Source organism: Suricata suricatta, chromosome 1 (assembly GCF_006229205.1).
Source record: "Suricata suricatta isolate VVHF042 chromosome 1, meerkat_22Aug2017_6uvM2_HiC, whole genome shotgun sequence".
Lineage (NCBI taxonomy): Eukaryota > Metazoa > Chordata > Mammalia > Carnivora > Herpestidae > Suricata > Suricata suricatta.
Genome location: NC_043700.1, coordinates 115191634 through 115204000, shown reverse-complemented (window position 1 = coordinate 115204000; position 12367 = coordinate 115191634). Strand labels below are relative to the sequence as shown.

Here is a 12367-nt window from a genome sequence, read left to right as displayed (position 1 = left end):
ACAGGAGTCACAAAGTCCTGACACCTGCATGGCTGAGTCTCCGCTGAGCTGTGGCTGAGAGACACGGGGACAAGAGCTTGAGTTTACTTAGCTGCTAGCATGCAAGCAAGGAAACTGCCTTTCCCGTTTCTGGAAGTTCTCTTCGTTCTACCTACCCAGCCCAGTGCCTGCCAACACACACAGATGCTTCAAAGGAATGACCGAGCCTTTCTTCATGCAGGGCTGTTGACTGGTTCAAACGTGTATCTCTAGTTAGGTCACGAGATGCTTGGTTTTCCTCGTTCAGACTTATAGCACTTACTTGTCTAGAAGCCTGAAAATCTGTCACCACACCACCCGTGGTCTGCAGGCTCTGCCACAGTCTCCAACGGTCTTCACCCTTGGCAATGAGAATCACTAGGGGTGACAGCCAAAGATGCAGATTTCTTGGCCCTGCGCCCAGGTGGGACTTTGTCCTGTGGTCCACGGGCAACACTGGGAGACTCCCTGCTTCAGGGTGCTAACTCCAAGCTCCCTATCCTCCAGAGTCATTAATTTCTGCTACTCCATAGCCTTTGGATTCTTAAATTCTCTTCAGAGGTAGGCTCATCCTTTTTGCTTCTGGCGTATTGTTGCTTTAAGAGTCACCTCTTTATTTACCAGCATAGGCAGGTTCCTCTTTTTTAGTTTCTCCGACTCCTCATTTTTCCCCCTAAAACCCTCTTCTCGTTCCTCATAATTCTGCCCTTCCTCCTGCTTCCTCTCTCTACTTACCTTCTGTGCAAAATCCACCTTGTAAATAGTCCCTTTTATACAGACCACAAAACAAAAGGAAGCACCTTTACATTTTAAGGGAAACTTCTCTTTACTATCATTCAAATGTTTGAAATACCAAAGACTCCATCTTTATATGATTAACAGAAAAACCTCAGACCTGTGGGCATGGAAGGAGCAGTAACAAACTTAACCCACCTCAAAATTGTCGCTGTGGCCAAATCACGTTCCCTATAAACAGGGGGCCACTCTCAAGCTGCTTTCACTGTGACACCGAGTGTCTGATGATATCTCACTGTTCCAGTCATCATTACAATGAAAAGATGCTACTTTAGCAGTCTAATAGTACCTGCATTCCTTATTTTAAATGAAAAATAAAATGCTGCGAAGATTTCTATTTACTAAATGGGTGGGGAAAGTAAGTGCTTCAAATATTACAGGAACAAAAGAATCATTTTTTTAAGGTATAAAATTGGAAGTTTTAAATTCAAATCACTTTTTACCCATTCAAATCCTTTTGGTAAGGTCTCAAAACTTTAAAGGAAAGGACAGCTAGCTGAATTAAGAATTGAACTGTTTAAAACTTGATGAGACAGAAAACGAATCCTATCTAAATCATTTAATAGTTTGGTTTTTAATCTATCTTCTATAAATGTGGTGTTGGGTAATACTGCTTAAATTCCGCTTTTTTAATAAAGAGCTAAAGTTTTATAGAAAGGAGGAAGAAAAGCAATGGCTTCAATCTCCACGAAGGAGAAGTCAGAGCTCCCAAACCAATGCAGTATGACTGCCACCTAGTGGCAGCATATCCTCATCACAGAAGCCACGCCTCCCGGAAGTAGGTGTGAGGGCTACGAGTAAATCATGGTTTTCACTCTCCAGTAGTTTATCTTTATTTCACTCAGGCTCCAAATGGACAAATAATATATATCTGAGGTTCAAGTTTCCTATCAACTTAGTTCTATGTCAGAAAACACATCGTGATTTTTTAAAAACGCACTAAGGTTTGCTGACTTTTGTCTATTTGGGATCAGTAAGGGAAAGACCAGCGGGGCTAAGTCAGATTCACTCAGCTCTACCACTGACCTGCTGTGGGACCTTAGGCAAATATTTTATTATTTTACAACCCATTTGCCCAACCTGTTAAACTGAGGAGCTGAAATAGATTGTCTCTAAGATGATCTCCATGAAAAGTTTCAAGACTTCACCTGTTCTTAAGTTCTACCCCACAGTGGACCAAAACATTTTAAAACTTCACCTAAGTGGCCCCATTCGCGATGCACCAGCCCTTCCATCCTCGCATGATTATGGGTTGATTCAAGACTGACCCAATTTTCATAACCTGATTCCATCCTGGAGCCTTCTGGGAAACTGGAGTGTTTCAGAAATAGCTCTACTGAGTTGGTCAAGCGATCTTTGCTGTTTGCCATTTGCACCTGTGGGTTAGTAAAGCGGTCTTTTCAAATGAAGTTGGCAAAAAAGGCAAACAGGATTTGAATAAAGCCCACAAGGTTCAAAAGTGTGTAACCTGACATAGTTTCATTTTGTTGAGTTAGCAGCTATTTTTGCAAACTTAAAAACAAAAGCTGGTGTGTTTGAGGTTTCATTTCAGTCCATGCTTTCATTATTCAGAAATCAGTGCCAAGACGATTAAGCATGACCTTTCCATACAGATGGTGCCTCCCTTTGCTGGCGCAAACAGCACCTGTCACACTCAACCCCAAGTGCAGATGTTTGCATTTTTGAAGACACAGTGTCTTAAAATGGCAAAATGAGTGCTGACGTAAAGGCTTTCCGGAAGCTTGCATAATATCACTTAATCTTTTTCAATTACTTGATAAGAAAGCCATACTGCAATTCTAAGAAATTAGGAGGTATGTAAAACAATGCAGTCTTTTGAAACCACGTGTTTATGAGCTTTCTTAGAATTATTTGGAATAATGTACGCACACTGTTGATTCACTGTGATAAGAGGTGTTTTTTAAACATACATGATCCTCCAACTTCAACACAAAGTATAACGTGTGTTACATACGTGCAGAAAAGCTTCAGGAATTCTGCATGATTGTTTCCAAAAAGTCAGTTATCTCAAAAGGAACCTTACAAGTCATTTCCTCCAAATATAAGAATCTTTTTACTAGCAACTACAAAGTCAAGGGAGAGAAAGGGCTGGGAGCGATCTAACCCCAAGAATAGCCAATAACATTGAAAAAAAAAATAAACTTGACAAGTCAGTCTGTTTTGATTATCACCAGTGATCAGCAGTTCCAAAAAGTGTCTGTGATAAAATACTCATCCAGGCAGGAGCTGACCGACCTCACTCCCCTACCCTGCCCCACCCCCCCACTCCCATGCTTTCTACCGAATCTGGCCTCTGACAGAATATTACATGACTAAGAGCATACTCTTTTTTTAAAAAATAAATTTTCTTCTTTATATCTCCTAATTATCAAAGTGATTTTTTATAACTTAAAAGGTATAAGAACAAAATAAACAAGCATTTAAAAATTTGTCCATAATTAATTATTCAGAGCTGCTTCTAGCCTACCAAAACGTATTTCTGGCATGTCCCCTTCCATCAATTTTTTCTTTACACGATTCAGATCATTTGTGTATCCATACTAAAGACTCTCGGTCAATCACAGTTTTAAAGACTGCATAATAATCCACTATATGGGGCTCTATCAAACTATTTTTTAACTATTCTGTTAATGTCGTATTTAAGCTGTTTCCAGCCTGTCACTCTTAAAAGATAATGTCATGGTAAAGATTACCATAATATTATTCCATTTGTCTAAGTATTGTGGTTACAATTCCTAGAAATGGAATTACTGGATCAAAGATTAAGCACTTCTGAAAAGCTTGGAAATTATACTGCTAAATGGCTAATTTGCATACCAATAGCACTGCATGAAAATGATGATCACCGAGATCTCACGGACAGCCAGCATTATCAGGTGGTTGGGTAAGAGAGAGAGGTTGTTTATATTCATTTTTTGAGAATTTGGTAAGCAAAAAAAGGTATTCCATTGCTAATACAATTTATATTCCTTTGATTACAAGTGGGATTTTGCATTTGCATTTTCTCATTTATGAATTTCTCTTCAGTCCTTTGCTTGTATAGATAGCCTGGCTTTGGAACTTATTTTTTACTAAAAAATGCATAAAGAAGCACAATTTTTTATAAGTTTGCCTGCCTGGGCAAGTCTCATACTGAAAAGCTTCCTCTGCTGCCATGTAACCTTGACCCCACCAACCAAATCCCTGCTCCTGGAGGTGCACACACACTAAAAAAGGCATCCTTTCCTTTCTACGGCCCTTTACATCCTTACGGATAACCATCACGGTCTCTTCTGTGCCTTTCTTCCCAGACTGATCAACTGTTTCATCATCCTATTTGGTCATGTTTTAGTTCATCGGAGTCCACTAGAGTGGTGGACAGGAAGGATACAAGAAACAAGCTATGGTTTCACCAGGATGGGGCAGGACTTTGACCTCCACTGGCTTTGGTGGTTTTGTTTGTGTTGCCTAAAGTGTCCTTAATCCTTTACCTATCATCTGTCTCTCATCTCTCATCTATCTATCTACCTTCCTGTACTATCTTATGGATATTTCACAACAAGTAAGAGAGCTACCAAAACTCGAAATTTTCTAAAATGATTTTCCTCAGGCCAGGGCTCTTTTTGCCATGCTCAAAGGATTGATTTGAAGGCCTCAAAGCATATCTTTAAATTCACAAGTGGTGTGGCAGACACCATTAGCAATGAAAAAAAAAAAAAAGCACTCTCCTCTTTATTTGGCACACAGCTAGATTTCATTTCCAGACTCTGCTGCAGTTAGGTAGAGACACAGGATAAGTCATCTTTGGTGGAATAAGAAAGGTAATATGTATCTCTTATTGGTCCAGCCCCTAAAAACCTCCCTCAACTGCTCCTCCATGTTGTCCGGATTTGTGAAACTGAGAACTTTGAAATCCATTTGTTAAAGACAGCACAACTGCTGATGGCCAGGCTTGAAATGACTGTGAAATGGGGGGTTGCCCCCACTGACTTGAAAACCCTCACTGGACAATTAAATGAATAAGAATTTAACTTCCTATGTGCTGAAGTATTAAATGTTGAGTCCACCGGAAGTAGTAATGTAGCATACTGGAACTAACACAGGAGAGAGCAAGCTACAGAGGAAAGAACAGAGAACAAGAATAATATGTGTCTGTTCCATTCCTGACCTCAGCTCTCCTTATATCACAGGAACTACATTTCATTGATTCCCTTGCCAACTGTCTTTTAGAAAGAATCTATCAATTAGGAGAGGAGAGAGAGGACGAAATCTTTTTCTGTTTTTTAACTTTCTGCTTAGGCAGTACATCCAGCAGCAGTGGTGGCACCTACCAGTCTCGGAAGCAATAGTGCCAGTTTCCAGCTGCGTCAACAGAGACGTGTCCTCCGGGATCCCAGAGACCAGCAGGGGCTGTGTTTTCCTCCCATCATGGGCAATGTGGAACTGTGTGCCTGGGTCAAAGGAAGTCACAGTTCGTGATCTCCTTCTTACTCCTCTTGTTCTTCCAACTTCTTAGTAGCCAACTCCCTGCATTGTATCCCTTCCTGGATGAAATACCTGGAATGCTTTCTTTTATTCTCACCTGGACACTGACCTACAATACACACAAATTCTGTTCCTGGAGCTGTTCCTGGAATTCATCTTCCTTGAACATGTCCTTTATTGTTTCTGAGCTCCAATTTTCTTATATATTAAAAAATAACAAGAATGATGAAAACTGCTCTGTCTAATTAATATAACATTCATGGTATCTAAAAGAAAGTGATTATGGAAACTCATTGTAATTTATACATACATTATTTTTTTTTTCAGTTGTCAGACTTCTAACTTAGGGCAAAGCTGTACAACATAGCAAAGCCCCATTTATTACATTTTATCTCCTACAAAATAATCATTCCAGGCCCCAATATTAATATAGACCATGAACCTACTATCCATTTTTAAAACTTTCCATTTTCTAAAAAGAAGTGTGGTGTTTTGGGCTGACAGATCAACATCATAGATCAAATGTGTTGTCATGAAACACAAATTTTGACCTGGTAAACTGACATATTGCCAAGTTTCTAAGACTACAGCATTAAAGGCATTCTTTTGAATTCTGTCCTTTAATACTTTTCAAAGGAAAGTCATGAAAAGGCTTCCAGCTCAGTGGAGACCTTGATCAAAGCATGGTACAAATTAGCAGGTTTGCAGACCTTGGGTAGCACATGGCAAATTCAGCAGCTCACAGGAGTGAGTTTGCATGATGCGACTCTGACCACTCACTGGTTTGGGGCCAGTTTTCCATATCCTCCTTTCCCAGTGCTGCAGTCCTGGTGACACTCATCTGGTAACTGGCCCCCAGATCACCCAGGACCCTTGTGCTTGCCCTCCTTAAAACCTGAGTCCCACTCTGTGTGAATAATCCTCTCATCCAGATGAGTTCCATTTATGTACCTCATGGCATTTTCTGCATCTGCTCTTGAATAGTATTTCACAAAGCAGAACCTACATGCTATTTTCTTCACCTTATCCAGGCCCATAATGAATTTCTCATGTCATCACTTTTGCTGAAAAGTTCATACGTTTGTTCTTCAGTTGCGTAAAAGGAAAGATTTCCAACATACAACGAACAGTTCTTCTTCACTAATTTTTCCTGTTCTTCATCGTCACCGCAGAAGTTTTCCTGTTCTTCAGTGTCACCCTGGAAGTGGTATCATCCTGGTAGTGGCTTAGCTCCACAGAGGAGTCATAGGAGTCACTATGCAGCGCCTTCAGAAGGCCTTGGACACAGTGCAGAGAGGGAGACAAAGACGTACCCCTTTGAGACCAATGAGGCTTCATGGCCCAATAATAATAATAATAATAATAATAATAAAAAATATTTTAATGGAACCTGGTTAAGCTTTCTCTTGCTGGGCACATCTTTGTCTTTCTAAAATTTCAGGAGCTTCTCCAATATTTTTAAATCTTGCTCCAGTTAAATATATTAGTTATTTTGTCCTCTGAAAAAGACTAATATAACCTGCTGCCAACAGGGAAAGAGCTGTTTTTCTATAACCACTGAAGTGATTGTATTTCTAATTCTAGGACAAAGCTTCACTTATTTCAAAACTGCGTGTTGGCAAACGTCACCAGTAAACTAGTGAATGCCACAGATGGGCTTGGGCACAGAATACATGGTAGACACAAAGGAAGAGTACCTCTGTTTCCCAGGTGAATGTTTCTTGACTTCTACTCACTTATGCTTAGGCCCCTCTTGGACGAAGCAGGACCTCAGCCCTTTGTCACGCATACCCTCTCCAGTTATTTCTGGGAGTTCCCAGAAACCACCTCGTGTGTGCCAAATACCAAGTCCCTATCTATTCTCTTGCTCTATACTTTGTGCCACGGGTCCTGCAAAGATTAACCATGTCTCCTATGAGGCTGCCCTGTGCAGCGTATGGGGTTCCACGCTCCCCTGGCTCTGTGGAAGCAGTTCAGTAAAGTGCACAGAAACAGGAAAGGGTTGGCTTTTGATCCCACTACAGCTGTCCTCAGGTAGGGGACTTTATATAGTTGCCTTTAATGGATTTATGATATCATCATTTATATGATGTTCTTGGATTGGGAAAAATTGTGCTGGAGGTAGATCAGGAAGAATGACAAGGTCACATGGCAGAAGATCATGTTGGATGAGAGATACTTTCTTGAACCATACACAAAAATAAATTCAAAATGAATGAAAGACCTAAACGTGAAACAGGAAACCACCAAATCCTAGAGGAGAAAACAGGCAGCAACCTCGGTGACCTCAGCCATAGAAACTTCTTACTAAACCCATCACCAGAGGCAAGGGAAACAAAAACAAAAATGAACTATTGGGACCTTATCAAGATCAAAAGCTTCCACCCTGTGAAGGAAACAACAAACAAAACTAAAAGGCAGCCCATGGAATGGGAGAAGACATTTGCAAATGACATATCTGGTAAAGGGTTAGTATCTAAAATCTATAAAGACTTATCAAACCAAACACCCAAAAAACCCAAATAATCCAATTAAGGAATGGGCAGAAGGCATGAATAGACATTTTTCCAAAGAAGCCATTCAGATGGCTAACAGACACATGAAAAGATGCTCACTCATCATCAGGGAAATGCAATCAAAACCACAATGAGATACCACCTCACACCTCTCAGAATGGCTAAACTTAGCAACACAAGAAACAACAGATGTTGGCGAGGAAGTGCAGAAAGGGAAACCCTCTTGCACTGTCAGTGGGAAAACAAACTGGTGCAGCCACTCTGGAAAACAGTATATAGGTTCCTCAGAAAGTTAAAAATAGAACTGCCCTACAGTCCAGCAATTGCACTACCAGATACTTAACCAAAGGACACAAAAATACTGATTAAAAGGGGTGCATGCACCCCTATGTTTAGAGCAGCATTATCAACAATGGCCAAACTATGGAAAGAGCCCAAATATCCACTGACAAATGAATGGATAAAGAAGAAGTAGTATAAAATACAATGGAATACTAGTCAGCCATCAAAAAGAATGAAAATCTTGCCATTTGCAACAACATGGATGGAGCTACAGTGTGTTATGCTAAGTGAAAAAGTCAGTCAGGAAAAATGCCATATGATTTCACTCATATGTGGAATTTAAGAAACAAAACAGATATACATATGGGGGGGAGGTGAGAGAGAGAAACAAACCGTCAAAGACTCTTAATGACAGAGACCAAACTGAAGGTTGATGGAGGGAGGTGGGTGGGGGATGGGCTAGATGGGTGATGGATATGAAGAGAGGGCACTTGTGATGAGCACTGGGTGTTGTATGTAAGTGACGTATCACTGAATTCTACTCTGAAACTAATATTTCCCTTTAAGTTAACTAACTTACACTTTACTTAACTAACTGTTTTCAAATAAAAATTTGAAAAAGAAAAATAAACGTTGGGTGAGAGAGAAATATAATATATATAACATATAAATTTATGTATCATATAATTGGTTTGTCACAAGTAAGCAAAAATTCTATGTACTCAATTTAGGTAGAGCTAAACAGAAGTGGTATCCAAAATATCTAGATTGCAAATGGATACATGGAATCTTTTGGGGGTGAGGAAACATGCCCGAATTGAATTGTGATGATGGCCATGCAGTTCTTTAAATTTACTAAAAATCTCTGAATTGTAGGCTTACAGGAAATGGATATTATGGTATGTAAACTATACCACAATACACCTGTTATATACACAGTTAATATGTCATGAGCACTGAAGAATCAGAATAGCCACAGGCACTGACCCAGTGCTGGAACAGAGTTCTTTCCTGTATTGGGTGGTGGGAAAGTCTCTGGAATCTGGAAACGGTGGTGGCCAAGAGGACTGGAGGACAATCAGGAGTTCCGGGCAGTGGCTATTTATAAACTTGGATAGAAGTTCTTCACTATATTAACAACCAACATGGAGTGTTTTGACAAGCAATATGGCAGAGTGTGGAAATTGAAAGGGCAGGCCAAGGGCAGGAGGAGAAGCATTTGAATATAGTGGCTAAGGAAGCCCCTTCTGAGAAGGTGACTTTTAAACACAACACCTGAGTGAAGTGCAGGAGGAAACCACAGGAGATCTAGAGAGAGAGAAAACAAAGAAAAGGAAAAAGCAAGTATAAGGCCCTGAGGGCAAAAATGAGCCAAGAAAAAGCAAGGAGTGTGGGAAAGCTGGGTTGAACAGAATGAGTAGAGTGCCAAATGTGTATTTGTATAATCTGGGGGAGACCTTGTCCCTGCTCCAATCACACAGCAGTTGAAAATATGGTTGGGAACAGAGATAAAGTCCACAGCATCCATGAATTTGATCCTTGGCATGCCCTTCCTGTGGCCCTGATGGAGCCTTGTCTACTATGGATTACAGTGGATGAGGGGCACCTAGGGCCCACGAGAAGTTCTACGAGAAGGGAGCTTTCCCTGAGTGACATACGGCAGTGCAATTCCTAGGGAGCCTCAGCGCAAGACAAGGATTTCCCACCGCTGCAAGGGACCCCGGATTCTCTACCTCCCCTGAGGTGGGTTTTGTGAACTGCACTGCTATCCCACTTCTATAGAACTTTTGAACCCTGGAAGATGATATGAAGGAGTCAAACCGCATTACTAGCTTGGTGAAAGGAACAAATATTTCATATTAGATAAAGAGGGTTGAGAATGGAGTTCAAGATTAACTACTGAAAATGAAAAGTGAGAAAACAATAGAGAAGAGGGTAAAGTAGAAAGAGGAACAGGGAAAGGTTGGGAAGGTTGAAGTAAAGTTTACACCCTGAAGTTGGTGAGCTATACCCGTATCCAGACAGCCTTATTCAACAAAGAAGCTAGGACTGTTTATAGAGAAAAAAATGAAAAAGGGGGTCAATTAATTCAAGACAACCTAATTACCTTAGCTTTTGATACTGGATTAAGTTATCATACAATTGTGGCAGAAGACACGGAGGTGGTGGCTTCAAGCCAAACTAAATTGGCATTATTTTAAGTGTATTTATTTATTTGTAGAGAGAAAAAGAATGTACAGTTGGGGGAGAGAGAAAGAGAAAGAGAGAGAGCGAGAATCCCAAGCAGGCTCTGCACTGTCAGCACAGAGTCCCATGTGGAGCTCAACCCTACAACCCTTAGTTCATGACCTGAGCCAAAACCAAGGCCCAAGAGTTGGATGGTTCAGCAACTGAACCACCAGGTGACTATAAATTGGCATATTTTTAAAAACAATATGGCAGCTCTGAGCCTGCCACAAAATTAAGAGGAGAGATGGAAGCCCTTCCTTTGGAGAGCTGGCCTGCAGCTGGAAAATATGGTCAGTTCTTTCTTTCTCTGCTGTTTCTGTGCTCTAATTTACTATGAAATCATGATTCTTTTTCTTTTTCATGGGTTGGGAGAGCAGACAGTAAAAAACAAAGTTAGGTAACCTCAGTCCATGGTAATCCCAACCCATGGTTTCTTTTTCAGGACGTTTCCTTTATTTCCCACCAACATAAACCATGGAAGGGAGGAGATCATGCTTATTTAATAACAGACAGTTAGCCAAGGAAGCTGAAAGACAGCTCCTTCTGTGAAGAGATGGAATAGAATTGCCATTTCCAGGTAACCAGGTGAAAAGCAGACATGGTGATAGTTAAGCTTCCTGTAAAGAGAAATAAATTAGGAAAAGATAAAAAAGTATTTCCAACTATAAAGAGTCATTTTTTTCAAAGTTCTCCTTAGAGGAGTCTCAAATGTTAGAAGCTCATTCTCCTAAAAGAAATTCAACTCTGGACACAATAGCTCTCCCCAAATTCACTTTATAAGAAAATTGATGATTTGCCTACGATAGTCATTCCAATCAAGGCCCAAGATTTCTTTTTTTTTTTTAAGTGTTTATTTTTGAGAGAAATAGAGTATGAACAGGGAAGGGGGAGAGAGAGAAGGGCAGAGGATCTGAAGCAAGCTCTGTGCTGGCAGCATTGAGCCAGATGCAGACCTCAAACTCACGAACTGTGAGATCATGACCTGAGCCGAAGTCAGACACTCAACTGACTGAGCCACCAACGTGTCCCAAAGGCCCAAGATTTCTTGATAAATAAAAGTCTTTCCAAAAAGCATAAGATGTTCTAGGATTGTTAAAACAACTTGATAGTTTGTATCCATTCTATGTTCAAAACCTGTACAAAAGAATTGAGTGCCATGAACCAGCACCATTGAAAAAAGTAAAAAGTCATTTGAAACTACATGGATGGAACTAGAGGGTATTATGCTAAGTGAGATTAGTCAGTCAGAGAAAGACAAATATCATATGACTTCACTCATATGGGAAATTTAAGATACAAAACCGATAAACATAAGGGAAGGGAAGCAAAAATAATATTTAAAAAGGGAACAGGACAAAAGTAAGAGGCTCTTAAATATAGAGAACACACAGAGGGTCACTGGAGGGGTTTTGGGGGGGGGTGGGCTAAATGGCTAAGAGGTATTGAGGACTCTACTCCCGAAATCATTGTTGCACTATGATTGATGTTACTAACCAACTTGAATGCAAATTAAAAAGTAAATAAGAAATAAGTAAAAGGTAAATTATGTGATATTAAATACATATACCTCATATTTGTTTGGAAGCAAGAACTGCCATTTCTTTCATTAAAAATATATAATTGAAAAATATAATATCTAAATAATCTAATGTAAAATATATTACCAAATATTTTTTATGAATACCAGAACTTTGTTGAAACCATCTGGTAATACTGTAGCAGCTGGTCCCACCGTAATACTGAATGTGTGGAGAGCGGAGCAGGGGCCAGCGGGGAAAATGGAAGCAGTGACAGAGTGGAGAAAGGAGAGGGTCGCTGGGGTGCCTGGGTGGCTCAGTCGGTTAAGTGTGGACTCTTGATTTCTGCTCAGGTCATGACTTCACAGCTCATGAGACTGAATCCCACATTGAGCTACTCACTGGACATCGAGAGCATTTGAGATTCTCTCTCTTTCCCTCTGCCCTTCCCTGGCTCGTGCTCACACTCACTTTCTCTCTCAAAATAAATAAGTAACATCAAGCAAATATTTTTTTTAAAGGAGA

General features: G+C 40.3%; 1 pseudogene; it reads right to left on the bottom strand.

The window, feature by feature from the left end:
• Nucleotides 1-6074: 6074 nt before the first annotated feature.
• On the bottom strand, nt 6075-6636 carry LOC115301553 (annotated as a pseudogene).
• Nucleotides 6637-12367: the final 5731 nt, after the last annotated feature.